Below are 22,553 nucleotides of genomic sequence, written 5' to 3'. Positions count from 1 at the left end.
TCCATCACCACCATCTAATTTTGTAAGAGTTTCATCGTGACAAGCTGTCTCTGGAAAGACTCACTCTCCATCCCCTCACCCCATAGCCCTGATGGACACACATCTGCTTTCTATCTTTACAGATCGACTATTCCACACAATTCATATAGTTCTACACCAGTTACACTTGGTTGCTCTGACAAATACCATGACCAAAAAGCAACTTAAGGAAGAAAAGGGTTGGTTTGGGTTACACTTCCAGGTCACAATTCATCATTGAGGGAAATGAGGGGAGGGACTCAAAGGCAGAAACCGTGGGGGAAATACTGCTTGCTGGCTCTTCGCAGACCCATATTTACCTGTCTTAAACATTAAAACAGGTTGTACCTATGTGTGTGGGATTGTGGATGTTAACGCAGGAACTCTTGGAGGTCAGAGGGTATTGGATTCCTCAGAGGTGGGCTTAAGGGCAGTTGTGAGCCACCCAGTGTGGGTGCTGGAATTGATCTTGGGTCCTCTGAAAGAACAGCTTGTGCCTTAACAACTAAACCAGTGGCTTTCAACCTGTGGGTCGTATCTCCTTTGGGATCACGTAGACATAGATATTTACATTATGATTCATAACAGCAAAATAACAGTTGTGAAGTAGCAATGAAATAATTTTATGGTTGGGGTCACCACAGCATGAGGAACTATGAAAGGACAGTGTGAAGTGCACTAAACCACCTCTTCAGCCCCAGCTAGCCTGCTATGGCTCAGAACCACCTGCCCAAGAAAAAGTGCCCACCGTGGGCCCTCAATTCACGATTAAGGCAATCCCGCACAGAAATGTCCACAGACCATTCCAATCTAGGCAGTCGCTCAGTTGAGACTAGATGATTCTAGGCTGTGTCAGGTTGGCAAAGCTATCTAGGACAAAATAGAACTAAAGAGATGGCTCAGTGGTTAAGAGCACTTAATCAGGACTGGGGTTCAAATCCCAGCATCCACATCAGCCAGCTCGCAGACCTCTGTAACTCCACCTCCAAGTGGCCTCGCAGCAGGCACCCACACATACACATATGCACACACATAAATAAACCTGTTTTTACAAAAACAAAGCTAACTAGGACAAAGTGGAATCGCATATGTTGCCTTTGGGATCTAATTTCCCTAATGTTTTCAAGATTTATCATGATTCCTGTATTAGGACTTCTAATTTATAGCTACTTAACTCTCCATGGCATGAATATAGTGCATATTCATCTTATCAGCTGATAAAAGGCATTTGGATATTTACACCTTTAAATCTTAGTGTGAACATTTGTGTGTAAGTTTGTGTGAATGTGGCTTTCAGTGCTCTTGTGTGTATACCTAGCAGTGAAACGCTGACTGCCATCATCTTGAGGCATCACCAAACTTTTCAAAGACACTAGACACCATGTTACATTCCCAGCAGTGACGTACGAGGGTCCTGAATTTTCCACACTGCAACACCTAATGTTTATTATTTTAACCGTCTTAGTAAGTGTGTCTTACCATGTACTTACCTAATGATGAAAGAAGTTGAACATCTTTTCAGGCACTTATTCATCTATATAAAAACGAAACAGCTACTCAGATCCTTTGCCTGGTTTCAGCTGGGGTTTTGTGTGAATCATAGGCGCCCTTTACAGATTATTCACGTAAGTTTGGTATCAACAGTCATAGGTGGCATACATGAGTTTGATAGCATGTGATAGACAAATGCTTTTCTCATTCTAAATGATGCTTTAAAGTTTATTTTCAGTGTGCGCATATGTTTGTGGGTTTGTGCGTGTGAATGCAGGTGCCCTTGGAGGCCAGAGGCGCTGGATTTCCCCGGAGCTGGAGTTACAGGTGGGTGTCATCTGCCTGATGTGCGTGCTGGGAATCCACCTCAGGTTGTCCGCAAGAGCAATAGCACTGGAAGCTGCTGAGCTGTCTTGCCAGCACCTCATTCTATTTTTTGTTTATTTAGCTTTTTTTTTTTTGTCTATGAGTTTCCTAACTTGATGGTAAGTTTTGATGAAAGAAGTTTTAGTTTTCTGAAGCCCAGTTTCTCTGTTCTTGGAAGGCATGAAACAGTGTTCTCTCTTCTTCCTCTGGGGAACGGCATCACCTAGAAAGTGAACCTCAGCTTTGCTATGTTTACCAAACTGCAGCAATTCGTAGAATGTAAGCCCTTATACTTTAGTAGTATATTACTTGGGGATTTTTGATTTGTTTGTTTGAGACAGGGTTTCTCTGTGTAGCCCTGGCTGTCCTGGAGCTTGCTCTGTAGACCAGGCTGGCATTGAACTCAAGAACTGCCTTTGCTCCTGAATACTGGGATTATAGGCGTGCACCACCACTACCCGTCTTCACTTGGGGATTCTGAGGAGAGAGTTTTGAGGCACCTCTCACTCTAGCTCAGGCTGACCTAGATCTTTATTGACTTATTAAACAGAAAATCACAGTGAGATACCATTTTTATATTGATTTTAATTGTGTTTCTCTAATCACTTGTTATCTGTTCTGGACACTATGGAGACTTTTGAATGAGGGAGTTAAATATTAAGTGTGTGACAAGCAAAAGGATAAATAGTGACCAGCATATCGAGAGGAACAGCAGAAGACGATCAAAGCCAGTGCTCAGCACAGCCAGCGGAGACAACTGGAATAACCCGGCTCGGAGAGCACACTAAAGGCAACATCAGAAACCAACCGGGGAAGCTTAGGAGCAGCCAGTTCAGGTCCGAGTCCATTGAGAATCCTGAGCGCAGCAATGTCTCCATGGTGAGCAAAGGGACACATAGGAGCAGAGAGATAACATCAGGTCAGACAGTCGTCCTGGAGACACAACTGGGGAAACCGAGGCAGTGGACTGGAACTCTCTATTGAGCTCTCACTTCAGGGCTAAGCTGTTGTCACTGTAGGGCTTTTATATCGTGGGATAGACAATAGGATTCTCTGTTAGAGATGTTTTGCTTTCTAGTTGTTCTCAAGAACTCAGAGTGTTTTTTACTCCTGATAGAGTCAGGGGAGACTAGCCCACCTCTACCGAGAAGCTTTGGAGGACAGATACTTCAAGACAAACATGCTTGGCTCTGAAATGGGATTGGGCAAGGTGGGGTCCCACTATGTGGCCTAGCCTGGCCTTGAACTCAAGACCATCTTGCCTCAGCCTCCTGAATGTTGGCATTATAACTAGACACTACTGTGTCTACTTAATAATATTTTATTTTCTCAATTGACTTTTATTTTTAGTTATATGTATATATATTTGCCTTTGTGTGGGTATGTGCCTGAGGTCTTTATTAGTAACTCATTTTTATTGTTGAATAATGTCTGTCAGTACATCCTAATCAAAAAATATTAAGTACTCCAGACTGACTGTGTGTGTGTGTGTGTCTGTGTGTGTACACATGTTTGTTTGGAAGCCAGAGGTTGACATCAGGTGCTTTCTTCAGTCACTCTACCTGATCTTTTGAGACAGGGTCTACATAACCTGGAGCTTGCTGGTTTGCTTAGGTGGGCTGGCCAAAAACCCTAGAGATCCTCCTTTTACGACCTTTCCTGTTCTGGGAATACAGGTACATTCATATCTATGTATGTGTGTGTATCCCCATTTACACCTGTGTGTGTATCCCCATCCCCATTTACACCTGTGTGTGTATCCCCATCCCCATTTACACCTGTGTGTGTATCCTCATCCCTATTTACACCTGTGTGTGTATCCCCATCCCTATTTACACCTGTGTGTGTATCCCTACCCCTATTTACATCTATGTGTGTGTCCGCATCCCAATTTACACTGTCTGTATCCCCATCCCTAATCACACTTGTGTGTATCCCCAACCCTATTTACACCTCTGTGCGTGTATCCTCATCCCTATTCACACCTGTGTGTATCCCCATCCCTATTCACACCTGTGTGTATCCCATCCCTATTTACACCTCTGTGTGTATCCGCACCCCTATTCACACCTGTGTATATATCCCCATCCATATTCACACCTGTGTGTCCCCATCCCTATTCACACCCATGTGTGTGTCCCCATCCCTATTCACACCTGTGTGTATCCCCATCCCTATTCACAGCTGTGTGTATCCCCATCCCTTTTCACACCTGTGTGTATCCCATCTCTATTTATACCTGTTTGCGTGTATCCCCATTCCTATTCACACCTGTGTGTGTATCCCATCTACACCTGTGTGTATCCGCATCCCTATTTACACCTGTGTGTGTATCCCCATCCCTATTTACACCTGTGTGTATATTCCCATCCCCAAATACACGAAGTGCGGGAATCAAGGACAACAGAAAGGGTGAATGTGTATTTGGCTACCATCATTTCAGCTTCTGACCTTTGCATAAAGAATTCTTTTTATTGATTTTAGTGCAGCTCTTCCAGGATAAGTTTGTTTGTCTGTCTGAAGGCATATTTACTTTATTTTCATTTTTAAAGCTTTCCCCACAGGTACAGAATTCTAATGGGCACAGTCATGTCCTCCTGGTATCAGCATGTACTCCCGCATCACCTGGACTCCGGAATTTGGGGGACATTAGCCTAGTTCTTTGGAGGTGCTGCTTGCTGTGTTTCTCTGCCTGCTGAAATTTTCTTGTCTTTTTTTCATGTTGATGATGTAATTATTTTGTTTTGTTTTCCCTTGAAATTTATGTTGTCTGAGCTTTGTTGAGACCTTTCTTTTATCTTTTATTATTTTTAATTTTTTTTTTTTAGATGTTACTTTTTAAAATACTGGCTTCTCTTCCCCTACCCTTTTTCAGTCTGGATGAAACCCAGGCCTTGTGCTTACTAGGCGAGCGGCCTACCTGAGCCCAGCCCCCGACCCCTCTCGGGGACTCCAGGCACACATGACTCACACTGGTTTGAGTTTTACACTCTGAGAAACTCCAGCCATTTCCTTTACAGAGAAAAACAGCTGGCATAGAAAGCCACCTGAGCGACTAGATACAGTCACAGAACAGAAAGGCAAAGTCTTCCCAGGAGACTTCCGAAGAAGCGTAACTGTGATGGTAGGAGCTCTCGGGTTTGTCCTGAGACGCACGAGCTGTCAGGAGGCCATGGGCGTGTCATGTCTGAATATGCTTGTGTCCGAGGTTTAAAAAATAGAAAAAGAAGAAGAGGAGGGATTTAGAGAAGGAGCTGTCCATCAGGGTTTAATATCCTGATTTTATTTTTATATTTTAAATCTGCGTAATGATAAACTTGGTATTGTGTGGGGCTATTGGAACTTTCTCAGGATTTCATGGACAGGGCCTCGACATGAAGCTCCATTTCCCTTCTCACCCTCTCCTGACCCTGCCATGTCCTTAGCTGAGAATGTTTTTAAGAGAGAGAGCGAGGTGGGAAGAAATAGGGGACAAGTCCAGGGTGACAAGAGGCACCATCCATCATGGCTTCTGACGACGAACAGTTGGCACCTTTCTCTTTACACTGTTTTTTTTAATTAACCTTTTTTCATTTTTCCTGCTTTAGATTTTCACATTATAGTCCTTTGTTCATCCTCTTCTTTCCTTTAGATAATGAAAATGGATCTAATATGAACTTAAACTCACTTGCCCTGGGTCGTTGCCAGTGCTTAATAAACTGTATTAGTATTTGTGGTAATGATAATAACCCACAGATAATGATGTCGCTAAAGACCAAAGGGTCCCCTTGCACGAGACACCCTTGCTTCCAGTTACCCAGCCTTGCTAGATTTAACAGGGACCTTGACTGCTTCAGATAGTCATTGTCCCCTTTAAATGACAAAGGTTTTGTGGAGACAAGCATTCTTCACTTAAGGGTTTTCCGGAAGGTCTGATGCGCTGGGCTTCGGATAACCTTGTCCCTCTGTCACCATAAGTCATACTGCCTCTCAGGAAATTGTTCCCTGATGTTTGCAAAAATGAACTACTTAAAAGAAAACGAAAAGAAATTCCCTTTGTGCACGGACCACACGCACTTCACTCTTGGCAATGTAACATTCAGGAGCGTGGGGTGGGTTGTCCAGAGACTTGGATCTGTGTGCCATGAGGGATGGTGCACGGGATGGAGGTGACCCAGCAAAATCTGAGCCAGTGTGGAAGAGGGATTTGACCTTTCCCAGGTGGACCCATGGGGTACAAAGGATCAAATGCGTGGTGTAAGGAGCCGGGTTTGGCTCCATCTGAAGTAGGATTTTATCTTTAGCTTCTGGAAGGAAAAAAAAATATGCTTGCCTTGAAAATGACAAACTCCCTGTCCTGGGTACTTAGGTAGAAGTGGGTCCCCTGGGACTCTTGACAGGAGGCTTAAACATCCAGTGATGACTAAATCCCTTGAAGTTTTCTCTGAACCCCAAGAGTCAGCAATTATGGTTCTTTAATAAAAAAACATTTAAAAAAGATTTTTATATCATTTCATGTATGTGGGTGTTTTGCCTGTGTGTGCATGTGTGCACCACATGCTGGCCCCTACACGGCTGGAAGAAGGCATCAGGTCCCTTAGAACTGGAGTCACACACAGCTGTGAGCTGCCACGCTGGAGCTCTGAGTCTAGCACCTGGATCCTCTGGAAGAGTAGCCGGCGCTCTTCATACTGATCCATCTTTCTATCCTGGGTTTGAATTTAGCGGCAAAGTTCCTCGTAGCCTCCCACGAAAGCGTGCTGTGCTGAGGGGTTCTCTGGTATCTCACGCATACCTTACACACTATAGGAATTGTGTGAGTGTGTGTTCATACGTGTGTGGGTGCATGTCTGTGTACACAGATTGTGTGTGTGTGTGTGTGAATTTGCATGTGAATGGCCACTATTGTCATTGGACATCCTCCTTGATTGCTTTCCACCCTACTTATTCAGGTAGGTCTCTTGTTGACGCCACGGCTCCCCAGTTCTGGATAGTCTAGTGAGGCAGCTTACCCATGGGATCTCCTTCTCTGGCTTCTGAGCACTGAGATATGTGCCTGCCCAACTTTTTATGTGCACTGTGGAGATCTGAATCAGGTCTTTCCATCTGTGCAGCAAGGGCTTTAGCCATAAGCCATCGCCTCAAACCTCCAACATGATTCAAGGGAGCTGAGTTGATATATGATTGGCATTCTGCCAATTTTCTCCTGGTCCTCAACATGGATGCTTCGTGGATTAGCATGCCTGTATCACTCCAGCTCCTCATATATGTACTAAGCACTCTTATATGTACTTATATGTATATACTTCATACTGCCTGGCAAGATTAAAACTCACGTCTCATCTCTTGTATCGCAGGCTTTGTTGAATAATTTTTGCACTGGGTCTTGTGTATGCAAGGCTAGCCTCGACTCACGTGTAGCCTGAGGTGACCTTGGTCTGCTGAGCCTCTCTCCGGTCATCCAAGTGCCCACCACTCTGGCTTTCTGTGGTGCTGGGGACTGGACCCAGGGTTTGGTGCATGCTGGGCAAGCACTACCCACCGAGCTAAGGAGAGCAGCTCTAGTTTTAAAGCTTAACATGAGATAGCACGAAATGCCTCCACACAGCCCAGCTTCGTGGGAGGCAACCATGCACCTTGCCGCTCAGTCTGGCCCCTGAGCACCCGGGGACAAGAGGACTCTGGGAAGTACCTGTGTGACAGTCCTGTAGAATTCTTTCTGCTGTCTTTACTTTGCTGCTGATTGTTCTCTGAGCCTGATCTTGGCTAATAAGTCATTTGATTTGGGGGGAAAAATCACTTCTCCTTTCTGAGCCTTGCATCCCTCATTCATAAATGAGGTCACACCAGATTACAGTCACTGCTGCTCTGTCACCGAGTGCCACGTCCCATTGCATGAGGAAATCTAGACATTTGTGTCAGCATTTATATCCTATATATGCACGTATTTAAGCTATCAAAATCTGCTTTGTTCTCGGCTGAATGCCGTCTCCTCTTCGTGCACTCGATTCTTCAGCTCACCATCGCTTAAATGTCGGATCTTCTTTGCCCCCCTAAATTCTCTGATAAAGCGTATTATTCCAACCATTTATATTTAACATTAAAGCTTAATCATGAAGTTGTTCACCATAGAAAATTATTAAATAAGTGAGTTTGGAATGAGCTAGAGCTGCTGAAAAACATGAGAGAGTATTTCAGAATGAGCTCGGGAAAGACATTTATGCATACAAAACAATGGAGAATCACAATTAAGAGCTCTGGGGAGCTCAAGCTGATTTGTCCAGCCATTACATAGTCATTTCAATTTAAATTAAAATTGTAACTATTTTCTAGTCTACTAAAATATGAGGTGTCACATTAAGAGTTTTAATGGTGCGTTCTCTGGGGAATGCAGAAGCGGGAGGCTGCAGCCCATAAATAGCGATACTGTGCAGGGAGAATAAATTCTCGGCCCAAAATGAATATGATCAAAACAGAAATGACAGCGGATTATCTTATCCCCTCTAGTGAAGCGCAGCTCACACATTAGAGCACAGAGACAGTTCACAGGGTGTCCAACTCCATCTCACTTTGTCAGAACTGACGAGAAGAACACAAAACATCTGAATGGCTTGATAGACAGGCTCAAGTGTGGCCACGTTATTTTGTTACAAAGTAAAGTATGTTTTTAACCCAGAAAGCGAGGGGATAGGAATGTTTGATATTTCTGATTAGAGCAACAAATCAGTCTAGGTTTTAACCACCGTAGAGTATGTTCACCGCAATCCAGCTTCTAAAGGAGGGAGGGCATCCAGTGCAGCCATGTAGTTGTGTGTGTACCCCTACGTGTGTGTGGGCGCGCACCGGGCATGCGCATGTGTGTTTGTGTTTTGGAGTAGTTGGTCGGGCTGGAGGAAGGCCCGGTGACTGGACACAAGTGATTTGGGACTTGGAAGCCTGGAGAAAGAAGGGAAAGTGAAAGCCAGGAGTAAGAGATTTACTAGAACTAAATTTGGCTGAGCCTCCTGGTCGCCAGATGAAATGGAGATTAGGGGATTTTGTAATTATGATTTTCAGAAGGTTTCCATGCTTATGAGCGCCTGGAGCAATGATTCTCAACTATGAATACACATGACATTGATGTGCGGGATAATATCGACAAGTGAGCCCAACACTAGACAGTCTGTCTGGCTCAGCCAAGGAGGGCAGGACATGCACATGCGTGCTCTTAAAACACCTCTCAGGTGGCCTGGGGGCCAGGCATGCTTACTGTCAGTGACTATGACAAGCAAACTAATATTCACTGTTCTGTAGAAGAGACAGAAATCCTTTTAAAATCTTTAAATTCTGTTTTTAAATTTTTTTAGAGAGAGAGAGAGAGAGAGAGAGAGAGAGAGTGTGTGTGTGTGTGTGTATGCACATGCATGCAGGTACTGAGGAGGCCAGAAGTGCTGGATCCCTTGGGGCTGGAGTTACACGTGTTTGTAGCTGGCCGAGGGTTCTGGGAATCTGTCAAGTCCTCTGCAGGAACAGCCAGTGCTTTTAATCAGATCACTCTCAGCCCCAAGACACAAAATTCTTAATAGAGCCAGTTATCATACTGATTTTTATTTTCTTTTTGGGACAGGATCTCAGTACGTAGTTCAAATTGGCCTCAAATTTGAAAGCTTCCTGCCCCAGTCCCACAGTGCACACCGCAGTACCCAGCTGAAACCATTCTCAATACAAGAGGGGAACTGAGAAGTATTTCATGAAGACATTGCTAAAACAACTCGACTTCAGGTTTCCTTTGACAGGACACTACAGACACCTGCATTTTCAGTAATCTGTCCTTGAAAGATCACACACTTCACACAGAAATACTGTCTGGGAGACTGTTTACTTTTGAACTTAAAAAAAAAATAGCCTGTTAGTGTGCCTTTAATCCCAGCACTCAGGAGGCAGAGACAGGCAAATCTCTGAGTTTGAGGCCAGCCTGCATGTGTGCACCCCTATAGTGATATTTTACACACACACACACACACACACACACACACACAATTAGAAATAATTTAAAATCAAATATTTAAAAAAGTTAAAGGCTGGCCGGTGATGGCACACACCTTTAATCCCAGCACTCTGGAGGCAGAGGCAGGTGGACCTCTATGAGTTCAAGGCCAGCCTGGTCTACGGAGCGAGTTCCAGGACAGGCTCCATACCTACTGGGAAACCCTGTCTCAAAAATACAAAAATCAAAGCAAAACAAAACAACAAAATTAACAACAACAACAAAAACCCCCCAAATTAAAAAAAAAAAACCCAAATTAAAAAGATGTGAAATGACCCCATCCCTTCAGCCCTGTGGGCAGTACCAGAATCCTTTTGCTGCGGGCCCCATCTGAACAGCATTGCTGGGTTCCCATATACATTCTTCAAAATTTGCATATGACTTAGACATCCAAACAACTGGAGTTTGGATTTAATGGAGACCTTTCTCATGTGTTGCTTTGTTCATAATGTTACAGTGAGTTTTTGAACTAATGTACCTACAAAGTTTCCTTCATGATATTGGCTGCAATGATAGATTAGAAGATAAACAATTTCTTTGAAATCTGAGTCTTCAAACTAAGGCATCCTACCAGGAAGATGTTAAACAGGAAGGCATTACTAGTCCAAGATAGGAGGGACGATGAGAGAGCTCACGGAGGAAAATCAACTAAACGCGCGGGCAAGGAAAGCCTAGGGAGCTGAGCGGCAAATGTCCTCACAGGCCTTTTTTGTGCAAGCTTGCCGGAGCGAGCATAGAAGAAGCCCCGATGGACGCTTCTGTCAACTCCACGGGGTTCTCTAAGAAGTATCAGAGATCCAGGCAGGAGCTTTGTCTGCTAAAGAAAAGCGGCAATGAAGGCATGGCAAAGGCTCACAAGAGAAAACCTACACCCGCCCAAACGGGAGACCAAAAAGAAGTTCAAGGTCCCCAGCGCGCCCAAGAGGCCTCCTTTGGCCTCCTTGCTCCATTCTGAGAGTCGCCCCAAATCAAAGGAGAGCCCCCTGGAGCACCCATTCGTGAAGAAACTGGGAGCAATGTGGAGCAGCACTGCTGTAATTGATGGGCAGCCCTAAGGAAAGAAGGCTGCGCAGCTGAAGAAAAAACACGAAGCCGATATTGCTGCCTCCAGAGGGAAAGGAAAGCCCGCTGCTGCAGAAAACAGGGTGCTGGAGGCTGAAAAGAGCAAGAAAAAGAAGGAAGAGGGAGATGAGGAGGATGACGGCGATGAAATAAGTTGGTTTTAGTTAAGATTTTTTTCTCATCTATAAAGCATTTAATACCCATGTACAACTCACTCCTTTTAATGAGAAAAAAAAATGGAAACGTAGGGCTGTGTAAGCCTTATCTCACCGTTTCTGTTGTTTCTGTACAGTTAATACACTGTCAAATGTCTCTGTCCTGGCGGTGTTTCCAGCCTGTATTTGTTCCTGGTCCAGTCTGGGGCTGTAAATCCACATGGAAATCTAAAGCAGGTTTTTGTTGATGCACAACGTAAATTAGTTACATATGGGAACAGTAGTTTTTCTTTTGATTTTTTTATATTCAGTTGTCTCTGATGCACCTTATTCAAAGATAAATTGTTCTATTAACTGAATACCACTCTGTAATTGCAAAAGAAAAAAATTGCAGCTGTTTTGTTGACATTCTGAAGGCTTGCTTCTAAGTAAATACAATTAAAAAGAAAAAAAAGGAGAAAAACCCAAGAGGGATGTGGGATGAGAACGGAACTGGTAAGAACTTGTCGGCTGTGGGCGGAAGTCCAGTGAGGCTGCTCAGAGCTGGTCCAGCTGGTCCAGCACAGCTTTTCCTCATTCTCACCCGCTTTCTGCTTTACCTCTCTACGGCGTTGGTGGTGTGTTTTCTCATGCTCACAGAGTGGCTGCAGCAGCTCAGAGCATCACCTCTGCCTTCCAGAAGAGAAGGCCTGCCAGTCTCTCTCTAGGAGGAGAGTCCCTTCTCGCAAGACCTGTGACAGAAGTCTGCCAACTCCCTGGCGGAACTGCTCACATGCCCTTCAGACCTGTAAAGAAGGTTGGGGAATGGTGACCCTGCTTCTTCTGGAGTCTAGAGTCCGTGATCTGTGGGCTTAAGACAAAACCTATAAATGCCAGCTGTGGTGTTACAGGTCCACAATCCCAGCACGCAGGAGGCTGAAGTTTGTGCTGTGTGGTGAGACGCTGTCCAAAAACAAAACAAAACAAAACAAAACAAAACAAAACAAATGCCCAAGAGAAATAAACACCTCCCCCACCCCCAAAAGGAGGAGCTCTTTTGATTTGCAAGTCAGACAAAACATGACTGGGAGAATCTCTCTGGTGCTTCTCAGGGCACAGTGGCCTGCTGGAGTCTGGCAAATTCTGCAGCAAAGAGAATAAATTTTCTTTAAAGCCAGCCCAGTGCTTCCAAAATGTATCTGGCTACGGAATCTGTTTTATTAACGTGTGTGCTCAAGTTCCTCTGTGTGCGTGTGAGTGTGTGTGCGTATGTGTGTGCATGTGTGTATGTTTGTGTATGTGTGTATGTATGTGTGTACGTGTGTGTATGTGTGCATGTGTGTGTACGTGTGTGTGCATGTGTATGTGTATGTGTGTGTGTAGGCTGGAAGACAGTCTTGGGTATCATCCTCTGGAATTCTGTCCACTCCAGTTTGAGACAGTGTCTCCTATTGTCCTAGAACTCACCAATTAGCCCGGGAGGCTGGGCTATGAGCCCTGGGATCCTATCGTCTCTCCCCAGCACAGGGCTGTAAGAGAGGAGCACCATTCCCTGCTTTTTGCGTGGGTTCTGGGTTTTGAATTCAGGTCTTCCTGCTTGCAAAGCAAGTGCTTTACTGCAAGACATCCCCTGAGCTCCACAGGATCTCTCTCTCTCTCTCTCTCTCTCTCTCTCTCTCTCTCTCTCTCTCTCTCTCTCTCTCCTAAGACCAATCAGAAACATGTTACTATTCTGTGGAGCAAGGGTTGGGTGCGATGCTTCAGCTAACACCACTGGGCTAGATGGGAACTCTAACTTTGTTCACACCGCTCAGGGGTATCACCGGCCATTTGCTCGGTCTCACTTCACTTCAAAGAACATGTTACTATCCACACTTGGTCCTCCCTCCCCCCACGTCAATCTTTATCCTCCTTTCTCTCCCGACCTTATTTGGTGTAAATCCTGTTCTCACAGTTTGATGTGAAGTGTCTGTCCCCGCCCCTCAGGTGACATTGGCCCCTGTGTTTGATTGAGCGCCTGGCCCCAGTGGCTACACTGCCTGAAGAAATTACGAACCTTTAGATGTCCCAGCCTGGTTGATGGAGGTGAGTCGCTGGAGAGCCGATCTCTCTGAGTCAGCCTAGCCTGGCCACATCCAGTCCTGTTCTCTGCTTCCTGAGTCGCCAGGGAGGAACCGCCCACCATGCCTCCCTGCCCACGATGCACTGGCCCCTCGGAAACCCTGAGCTACAATAAGCCCTCTCCGTTCAGCTGCTTCTGTTCGATGTTTGTGGTTTCCCTGGGAAAAGTTGACCACTTCAGGTCCATCCTGTTTGCACTTAATAATACCACAACTGCAAAAACGGTCGGGGATGACCCCGTATCATGTGACAGCAAATGTGGTGCATGGTCATCGCCAGTGACCAAGACAGTGGCTAGCACCCAGTAGGTGCCCATTGCACATTTGTGAATGCATCTGTCTTGCACATGGAAGACTCAAGAAATATCTGTGTTCAGAGACACATTCTGTTTTGTGTCCCCTGAATTAAATCTCTATGCATCATCTTTAGGATGGTCCTCCAGTTTTCTTATGGAGGCCCACACTGCTAGTTAGTCCAGGACTGGTACCTACGTCAGTGAGTCCCACTCATAAGGCTCTTAAAGATGAACAGAAAGTGGCCAGACTTCTTTCTTCCCTGTGGGTAGAAAATGAAGAGGGGAAGCTCAGGAACGCTCAGCTCTCACTTTTCCATCTCTTTGAGTCAGAGGACTGGAGAAGACGGGTCCAAGAGACCAGAGACAGGGAAAGGGGGGTCATGACTGTTCCCCAGCTACCCCATCAGAGAAGAGAGAGGAAGGAGGGTGTGACCAAGCTTGAGCCTGCATGTTTTTTATCTTCAACGTCATTCTTTTTTTTTTGTCTGTGTGTTTGATTAAGCTTATTTGAGTTTGGTTGCTACCACTTGTGAGTCTTAACTAATAAAATCTGCTAAATGAGTTAATTATTGATTATGATTCAAGTAGAAAAAGAGTGGATGTCTGAGGCATTTGGGTTCATGGACATAATAAAAAAACAGTGAGCAGTGGAACTGAGCCGGAATCTGACAAAGTGAACCAGGACGCAAGCACAGCATGCCAGATTCAAGACAAAGAAGAATCCATTCTATTTACATCCAAGGTGCTTTTGAGGGTCAAATGAGCCAAGAGGTGTGATTGGGCCTAGGTATGAAACCAAAGGGAATTTTATAACAAGCCTAATATTTATTCTGGGGCGTGGGGGAAAACCACCGAAAGTCCAAAGCACAGACGTTATCACAATCGCGGTGGCCTGTTTTCTGTAGCTGTCATTGTGCCCTCAAATACTCAACCCTCCTGCGCCTTCCCCAGAAGAGTGCTTTATCCCATGCTGCCAAAGCACCTGGCCCATCTGCATCCTGGAGGTGTGTTCAAAGTCACCAGGCTCCCAGTCCCCGCTCTGCGCTACTTGGAGACACTTTCAGACTGAAGGACACACTCAGGCCAGTGTAGGGTGACATTTGTGACTGAATTATGCATGGAAGCAGCAGTGGCAAAGTGGGAGGCTCCCTGAGTGGGTGGTGGGTTGAGAACAGGGTCTCGTCTCCATCTGTGGAGACCCCGCTATCCCATCGTGGGTCTTTCAGACTAATGGTTCAGTTCATACGGATGAAGGATATTTATCGAGGTTCCTTTAGCTGTCCTTAGCTGACTGGAGGGGGATGGGTTGGCAAATAAGACAATGCCACTTAGGAGTGCGCAGAGATTGTTAAGTCTCCTATGGTCTACAGAGTCCTTCAGGATGGCAGAGGGACCAGGGGACAGTTATCTGTCATCTATCGACAGGAACAGGGTCTAAAGAAAATGCATGTTATCTATCACGATGCACAAAACTCAAGTCCAAATGGATCAAAGACCTCAACATAAAGGCAGCCACACTGAACCTCATAGAAGAGAAAGTGGGAAGTACACTTGAATGCATTGGCACAGGGAACCACTTCCTAAATATAACCCCAGCAGCACAGACACTGAGAGAAACAATTACTAAATGGGACCTCCTGAAACTGAAAAGCTTCTGTAAAGCAAAGGACACAGTCAAAAAGACAAAACAACAGCCTACAGAATGGAAAAAAATCTTCACCAACCCCACATCAGACAGAGGTCTGATCTCCAAAATATACAAAGAACTCAAGAAATTGGCCACCAAAAGAACAAATAATCCAATTTTTAAAAATGGAATACAGACCTAAACAGAGAACTCTCAACAGAGGAATCTAAAATGTCTGAAAGACACTTAAGGAAATGTTCAACATCCTTAGTCATCAGAGAAATGCAAACCAAAACAACTCTGGGATTCCATCTTACACCTGAAAGAATGGCCAAGATCAAAAACACTGATGACAACTTTTACTGGAGAGGTTGGGGGGTAAAGGGAACACTCCTGCATTGCTGGTGGGAGTGCAGGCTGGTACAGCCTCTTTGGATATCAGTGTGGTGATTTCTCAGAAAATTAGGAAGCACCCTTCCTCAAGACCCAGCAATACCACTTTTGGGTATATATCCAAAGGATGCTCAATCGTGCCACAAAAACATGTGCTCAACTGTGTTCATAGCAGCATTGTTTGTCATCGCCAGAACCTGGAAACAACCTAAATGCCCTTCGACCAAAGAATGGATAAAGAAAATGTGGAACATTTACACAATGGAGTATTACACAGCAGAAAAAATAATGGCATCTTGAAATTTGCAGGCAAATGGACGGAGCTAGAAAACATCATATTGAGTGAGGTAACCCAGATCCCCCCAAAAAACCAATTATCATATGTACTCACTCATAAGTGGTTTTTAAACATAAAGCAAAGAAAACCAGCCTACAAATCACAATCCCAGAGAACCTAGACAACAATGAGGACCCTAAGAGAGACATACATGGATCTAATCTACATGGGAAGTAGAAAAAGACAAGATCTTCTGAGTAAATTGGGAGCATGGGGACCTTGAGAGAGGGTTGAAGGGGAGGGGAAAGGCAGGGAGGAGAGCAGAGAAAAATGTATAGCTCAATAAAATCAATTAAAAAGAAAAAAGAAAGCGCATGTTGCTCAAGAGGTCTTCTGGGTTGATGTTTTTTTTAAATACCTCTAGATTGACTGAATTCACAAGTTTTTCTCTCAAGATACCATAGTATATAAAGATGATTTCTCTAGAAAACCATGTGGCATTCTATTTCCTAAGTCTGTCATCAACCAGAATAATCTAGAGAGATATTTCAAAGACAACCTTGAACTCCACTCCTGGGGGTGCCGATTCAGCCTGGCCAGGGCACCGGCATCTGGATAGCTGGACATTTCCCCCAGAAATTCCTCATGGGCGGTGCAGTATGGGGGCCATTTAATGGGCAAGGGAGGACAGAGGGTGGGTCAGGGCCCTGGATGCAGTCAGGGCATCATGCTGATCACTGTCTTTGGACCCCCCATTCTAGGTGACTTCAACACTCAGTGTGGGTCCCTCTTTCTCTGTGTCTTTTAAAACAACCTTTTTCCCGGAAAATGACTGAGCTCAACGAACCTCTGACCCCTTAGGGCTCCAGAATAGGGACCACTCTAGTAAGCAATCTGTTAGAGCAGCAGTTGCCATGTCCTCTCCTGTGTCTATCAAACTGGTTCTGTTTGGCCATCCCTTCCTTTCCCACACAGGTAGCCATTCTGCTCAGAGAGCACTGAGTCACTTTGATTAGATAAGGAAAACAGAATGACTGCACCCCCTTCCCGGAATGGGTTTGATCATAAACATGAGACCCACTTGGGGTCCACGTAGCAGCAGGAGGGTTTCCTAGGGGTTTCTGAGAGTAGATGGTGTTCCATGTTGGCACAAAGCTCCCAGATCTCAATCTATAGACCAGGTTGGTCTAGAACTCATAGTAATCCTCCTGCCTCAGCCTCTTGAGTTCTGGGATTACAGGTATGAGCTACCACATGTGAATGTGACTCTTTACTCTCAGATGGAAGCAGGGAGCTCTCGTCTCACCAAGGAGTTTCTGGACAAAGCTCACTTGTTGCAGGCTTGTGGCTGCTGCCCGTTGTGTGATCCCCAGGTGAAAAGACATGGAGGCAATGGCACAGACTCTGAGAGATTCCAATACAGAAGCTCTTTATTGCAAAAAAGGTTTTATGGAGTAAGGTCAGGAGGTTTTATGGAGTTAGGGAAATTAAGCTGCCGTTGGAACATTTATGGTTGGTCCTTTAGAAATTGGTGGTCACTGCTGGCGTGCTGTGATTGGCTAAGAGTGGGCATCATTCGTTACCCTGCTTTTGGCCCGCTGACAGGTTGTTTTGGCCAATTCTGCTTATTCATTGTGAGTTCGCATGCGCTTGCTTGTGCTTGCACTACTGCCCTCCCTCCCTCCCTGTTGACTACAGAGCTGAGAAACATGTTTTTGCCTTTAATTGTTTAATCAGTTTTCAAATCCCAATCCTTTAACACAACACTCACTTCCTCCTTGGTCACATGAACATCTGTTGGAAAAAACCTTCCGTGGTGTCACGGACTGAATTGTGTATGTGCTCCACAAATTTGTATGTTGAAATCATACTTCAGAAAGAGAAGATGGAAGATAAGATCTTCAAAGTCAGTGAGGGTGGGACCTGTCCAGTGTGGCTGATGTCCTTATGAGCAGAGGAAGATGCAACATTCGAAGATAAGCCTGTGGTGTGCATGCACAGAGCAAAAGACCATGTGAAGACCTGGGCAGGAGCCACCTCTAAGCCCTAATGCCCTTTGGTCTTGAAATTTTGGTCTCCAGAATGTGAGAAAACACATTTATCTGAACCACAAGGTCCTGTTCTGTGGCCCTCAAAACCTAACACAGGAGGCATCAAGTCCCCTCTTCCAGGCCCTTCTGCTATGCTGCTGAATGGAGGGACCCTGTGATCTGCCAGCAGACAATGAAGGCACATAGTAAATGCATAGGAAAGTTTCTGTGTAGTTGGCTGCGGGTGGCTCACGCCACCAGCTACCCACTTTCAGTTACATGTGCATGTTCAAATGCATGGGAGGCTGGGACACGAGCTCTAGCTGCCTGCTCTGGAAAAAGAGGGAACGGAGGCTGGAGCTGTTGCTGAGTCAGTCGGTAGAGTGCTCGCCTGGCATGCATGAAGTCCTGGGGTCAATATGCACATGTCTGTAATCCCAGCTCTTAGGGTATAGAGGCTAGAAGATCAGAAGTCCAAGGTTAAAGCTGGGGAGATGGCTAGAGGTGTAGAATGTTTTGAGCAAGCATGAGCCCTAGAGTTTGGATCCCCGGAACCATATAAAAGCCGTGTGTGGCAGCATTTGTCTGTAATTGAAAGGGGACAGCCAGCCTACCAATCAGTGAACTTCAGTGAGTTTAGTAAGAGACACTGTTTCAAAAACTGAGTAAAAGTGATTGAGGAAGGTACCTGACAGTGACCCCTGGCTTCTACACACATGCACATGTACCTACACATTTGTGCATGCAACATGCATGTACCCACACATCCATACACACAATGCACATGTACCTACACATGTGCACACGTGCACATGTATCTACACATGTGTACACACAAACCTACACATGTGTGCACACAATGCACATGTGCCCACACGTGTGCACACATATACTGTAACTACACATGTGTGCACACGTGCACATGTATCTACACATGCACACACACAAACCTACACATGTGTGCACACAATGCGCACATACCCACACATGTAACTACATACATACATACGCATGCACTGTAACTACACATGTGTGCACACATGCACATGTATCTACACAGGTACACACACATTCAAGGTCATTCTTGGTTACTGTGGTGATTTGAATAGGAATGGCCCCAGTAGGCTCATAGATTTGAATGCTTGGTCACCAGGGAGTGGCAGCATTTGGAGGTGTGACCTTGTTGGAGGAAGTCTCCTGGGGGTGGCCTTGGAGGTTTCGAATGCTCAAGCCAAGTCAGTGGATCTGGATGTAGAATTCTCAGCTACCTCTCCAGCACCGTGTCTGCCTGTGTGCCCCCATGCTCCCCACCATGACGACAATGGACTAAACCTCGGAAACTGTATCCCAGCCCCATTTAAATGTTTTCCTTTATAAGAGTTGCCATGGTCATGGTGTCTCTGCACAGCACTGAACACTGAGACAACTACACTGCAAATTTGAGGCTAATCTGAAACACAGGCAACTCTATCCAAAAAAAAAAAAAAAAAGAGCAAGGAATTGAGTTTGTAGCTCTCTGGGCAGCATCAGAGAGAGAAGGCTCTAGAACGTAAGCTGTTGAAAGTGATCCCAGAATCCACCACCAGTCTGACGCTGCCTTCCAGTACGTGAGCCAGTGTGTTTCCCTGCCGTGGTCAGCTGGAGTCAGCGCACAGTACGTGAGCCAGTGTGTTTCCCTGCCGGGGTCAGCTGGAGTCAGCATCCTCTTCTTTACCACTGCACACTTCCCAGTCCGTGCCTGGGCCGGTCTCTCCCACGCTGGCATGCGTGACCACACTGCAGGACTAGGGGATGGCATTCACTCTGCATGGAAGTAGAAGTTAGCACTTTTTTTCTCAGTAGAGTGAGACAGCTTGACAACCTGTAAGATGATCTGAAACCTGATATACAAAGCCAAGGAGGGGGAAATTATCAACAAAAATACCCCTGTGTTTTGCTAGTATAGAGATGACACAATAATAAAACCAAGCATCTAGTAACACGTGCAATGAGAGAAATAAAAATATTTCATCTATCTTTCTATCTTTTTGAAAACTTATTTTCAAAATTCAGACTCATTTATTTTATGTGTATGAGTGTTTTGTCTGCATGTCTGTCTGAACACTACCTGTGTACCTAATGCCTATGGAGGCCAGGAGAGGTCAGATACCCGGAACTGGAGTTGCAGATGGATGTGAGTTGCCATGCCATGTGGGTGCTGGGAATTGAACTCACTTCTCTGCAGAGCAATAGGCGCTCTTAACCGCTGAACCATCTCTCCAGCCCTTCTTCTGCAAATCTTAATACCATCGTTAATTCTCAGAGTGAATGAGCCAAGATGGAGGCTGCCTTGATGGTTTAAGACATCACCTGATCTCTGTTCTATGCTGTCCCTCCCCAGCCCAGTGGGGGTGTGCTGCGCAGTCCAAGAGGTCCACGCTTGTCCACTTTCTTCTTTCTGCTCTTTCAGGCCAGATCTTCCCCGCTCACAACCAGCACCTCCCAGCTAGCATGTCTCCTTCATGGAGGGGCACACTGAAGTTACCTTGCCTTTTCCCAGTCATGTGAGTTCCACAGGCTCCCACAGCTGTGATGTTTATCTTATGTGTGTGTGTTTCCTTCAATAGAAGGACAGCTGCACCCTGTGAGGACAGGTATGGCCTCAAATCCACATTGGCCCCACATCCCAGGACCTTGCTCTCCACAGAGCAGAGCTCAGTGACTGCTCCCTGGAGTCCACAGCAGCGGAAGGAGTGGGAAACCTGCTGTGTCACTGTTGTCACAACCACTTCCTGTCTGGTAATCTTGTGTTTTTCCAGTCGGCTTCTTTCACTTAGCATGATGCCCATCAGGTTTATGTACTAGTGTTTCCTTCTTCATTTTTAAAGGCTGGAAAATAATCGATGCTACACGCACCCTCCACGCTGCATGTTTTCTTGTGTCAAGGGGTGCTTGGAGGGCTTGCACTTTGTACATACTGCTGCCGTGAACCTGGCTGTGCAAACGTCACTTTGAGCCCTTGCCTTCCAGCCTTTTGAGTTTATACCTGGGAGTGGCCCACCTGGAGCCTCTGGGAATTGTACGGGCAACTTTTTCAAGTGCTGCCCGTGCTGGTTCCCACACTGGCTTTACGGTTTTCTATCCCTCTGTCCCTTCCGTTTTGAAGCCATCCTCGGCCACAGCTCTCCAAGAGCCCCCAGTCATCTCCCCCGCCCAGACACCTGCCCTGTGCACCGAGCTGATTGCCTGTTCTACTTATTACAGAAACAAAGTTGCATTAATAGTTAAAAGTGTGATGTTGCGCTTGGACCTGGCAGCGTGTGATTGATGGCCTCCATTACACCCCATTAGATATTTTATTCTTGTTAAATGAAGAGCAGCCAACTTTGTCAAGTATTTTTAGTTCCTTCTGGTCTTATTGGTCCGATCTATTCTTCAGGATGGTCTCTAAATGGCCACATATGGCTGGGTGTCTGCAGGACGGATGGCCGTGCAGCTGGTGTTCGTTGGCCACCAATTTACCCTGGTCCCCTTCATTGTGAGCCTGACAGCGCTGGGGAGCCTTGTAGATCTAACCAAATATATCTATTTTCTAATTGTCTATTTATCACCTTCTGGGGATTTGCGGGCCTCCTCTCTGAAGGCAAAGGGGGGACGGCCTTGAACAATGGTCCTTGTCAAGGCCCTCGCTCGCTCTAAATTAGGGCCTAGTTGCTAAATAACTAATTTAGTCTTGCTATCAAGCTGAAAAAGTAGGTATTCAGCGCAAAGTGCCAGCTGGGGAATTGATTATGTCTTCTCTCAGCGAGCGAGATAAACCTGCAGCAGTGCCGCTGTGGAGGGCTGGAGACAACTCCCCCGGGCAGCGCGGCTCATCACTAGCCACGCCAGGTCCACTCCTCCGGGTGGCAGCTGAAGTCTGGGTCATAGTCCTACCCACGGCACCCACAGGAGTCTGCCCCTCACAGTCCCCTCCTCGGCTGCCGGTGCTGCTTGGAGCTATGGGCGCATCGGCATCTGTCAGAGCTGGGGACCAAGGTGAGACTCAGGGATGGGAAATGAAGGTCATGCTGACATCCCCAATTTCCAATTAGAGTGAGATTATTGAAGGTGGCCAGGGCCGAGGACGTAGGAGAGGCAGGGAGAGGAAATAAATTGGCCACGGTGGGCTTGGGAAGATGTCTGAGTAACAACAGCTCTCCCCGATTTTGGGCAGGGAGGGATGGTGGTGGAGACTTGGGGTTTCCAGTCTGAGGAAGTTAGCAATAACACCCCACATTTATTTCCTCTGCCGTCTGCCAGGAGCTGTGCCAGCAGCCTCCATATCTGAGATCTTGCCTCCTCTCAGTCACCAGGCCCAGGAAGTTTGATCTGGATTTGTCCTTTAAAAGGATTTTAGAAATGGCATCTATTGCTGGGTTTAGTGGTGCAGGCTTTAATCCCAGTACCCAAGAGGCAGAGGCAGGAGGATCCTTATGAGTTCACAGTCAGCTTGGTCTATATAACATGTCCAATACAGCCAGGACTACATAGAAAGACTCTCTCAAAAACAAACTGGAAAAAAAAGAAGAAGCAAATGGCTTTTCACCTATAAAAGCTTGGACCCTACAGTGTCACGGCTGAGCCAACATCCTTAGCCAATTGCACTTTAACGCAGAATTCCAAACACAGGGCCCCACGGGTGGACCAATACCTGCCTTCGTGCACTGCTCCTTCAGAAGAGGCAGAGACTATTCTTTTGTGTAGTTGTTACCC

This window comes from Chionomys nivalis, chromosome 16 (genome assembly GCF_950005125.1).
Source record: "Chionomys nivalis chromosome 16, mChiNiv1.1, whole genome shotgun sequence".
In the NCBI taxonomy this organism is placed as follows: Eukaryota; Metazoa; Chordata; class Mammalia; order Rodentia; family Cricetidae; genus Chionomys; species Chionomys nivalis.
Note: the sequence above shows the minus strand (reverse complement) of the source record.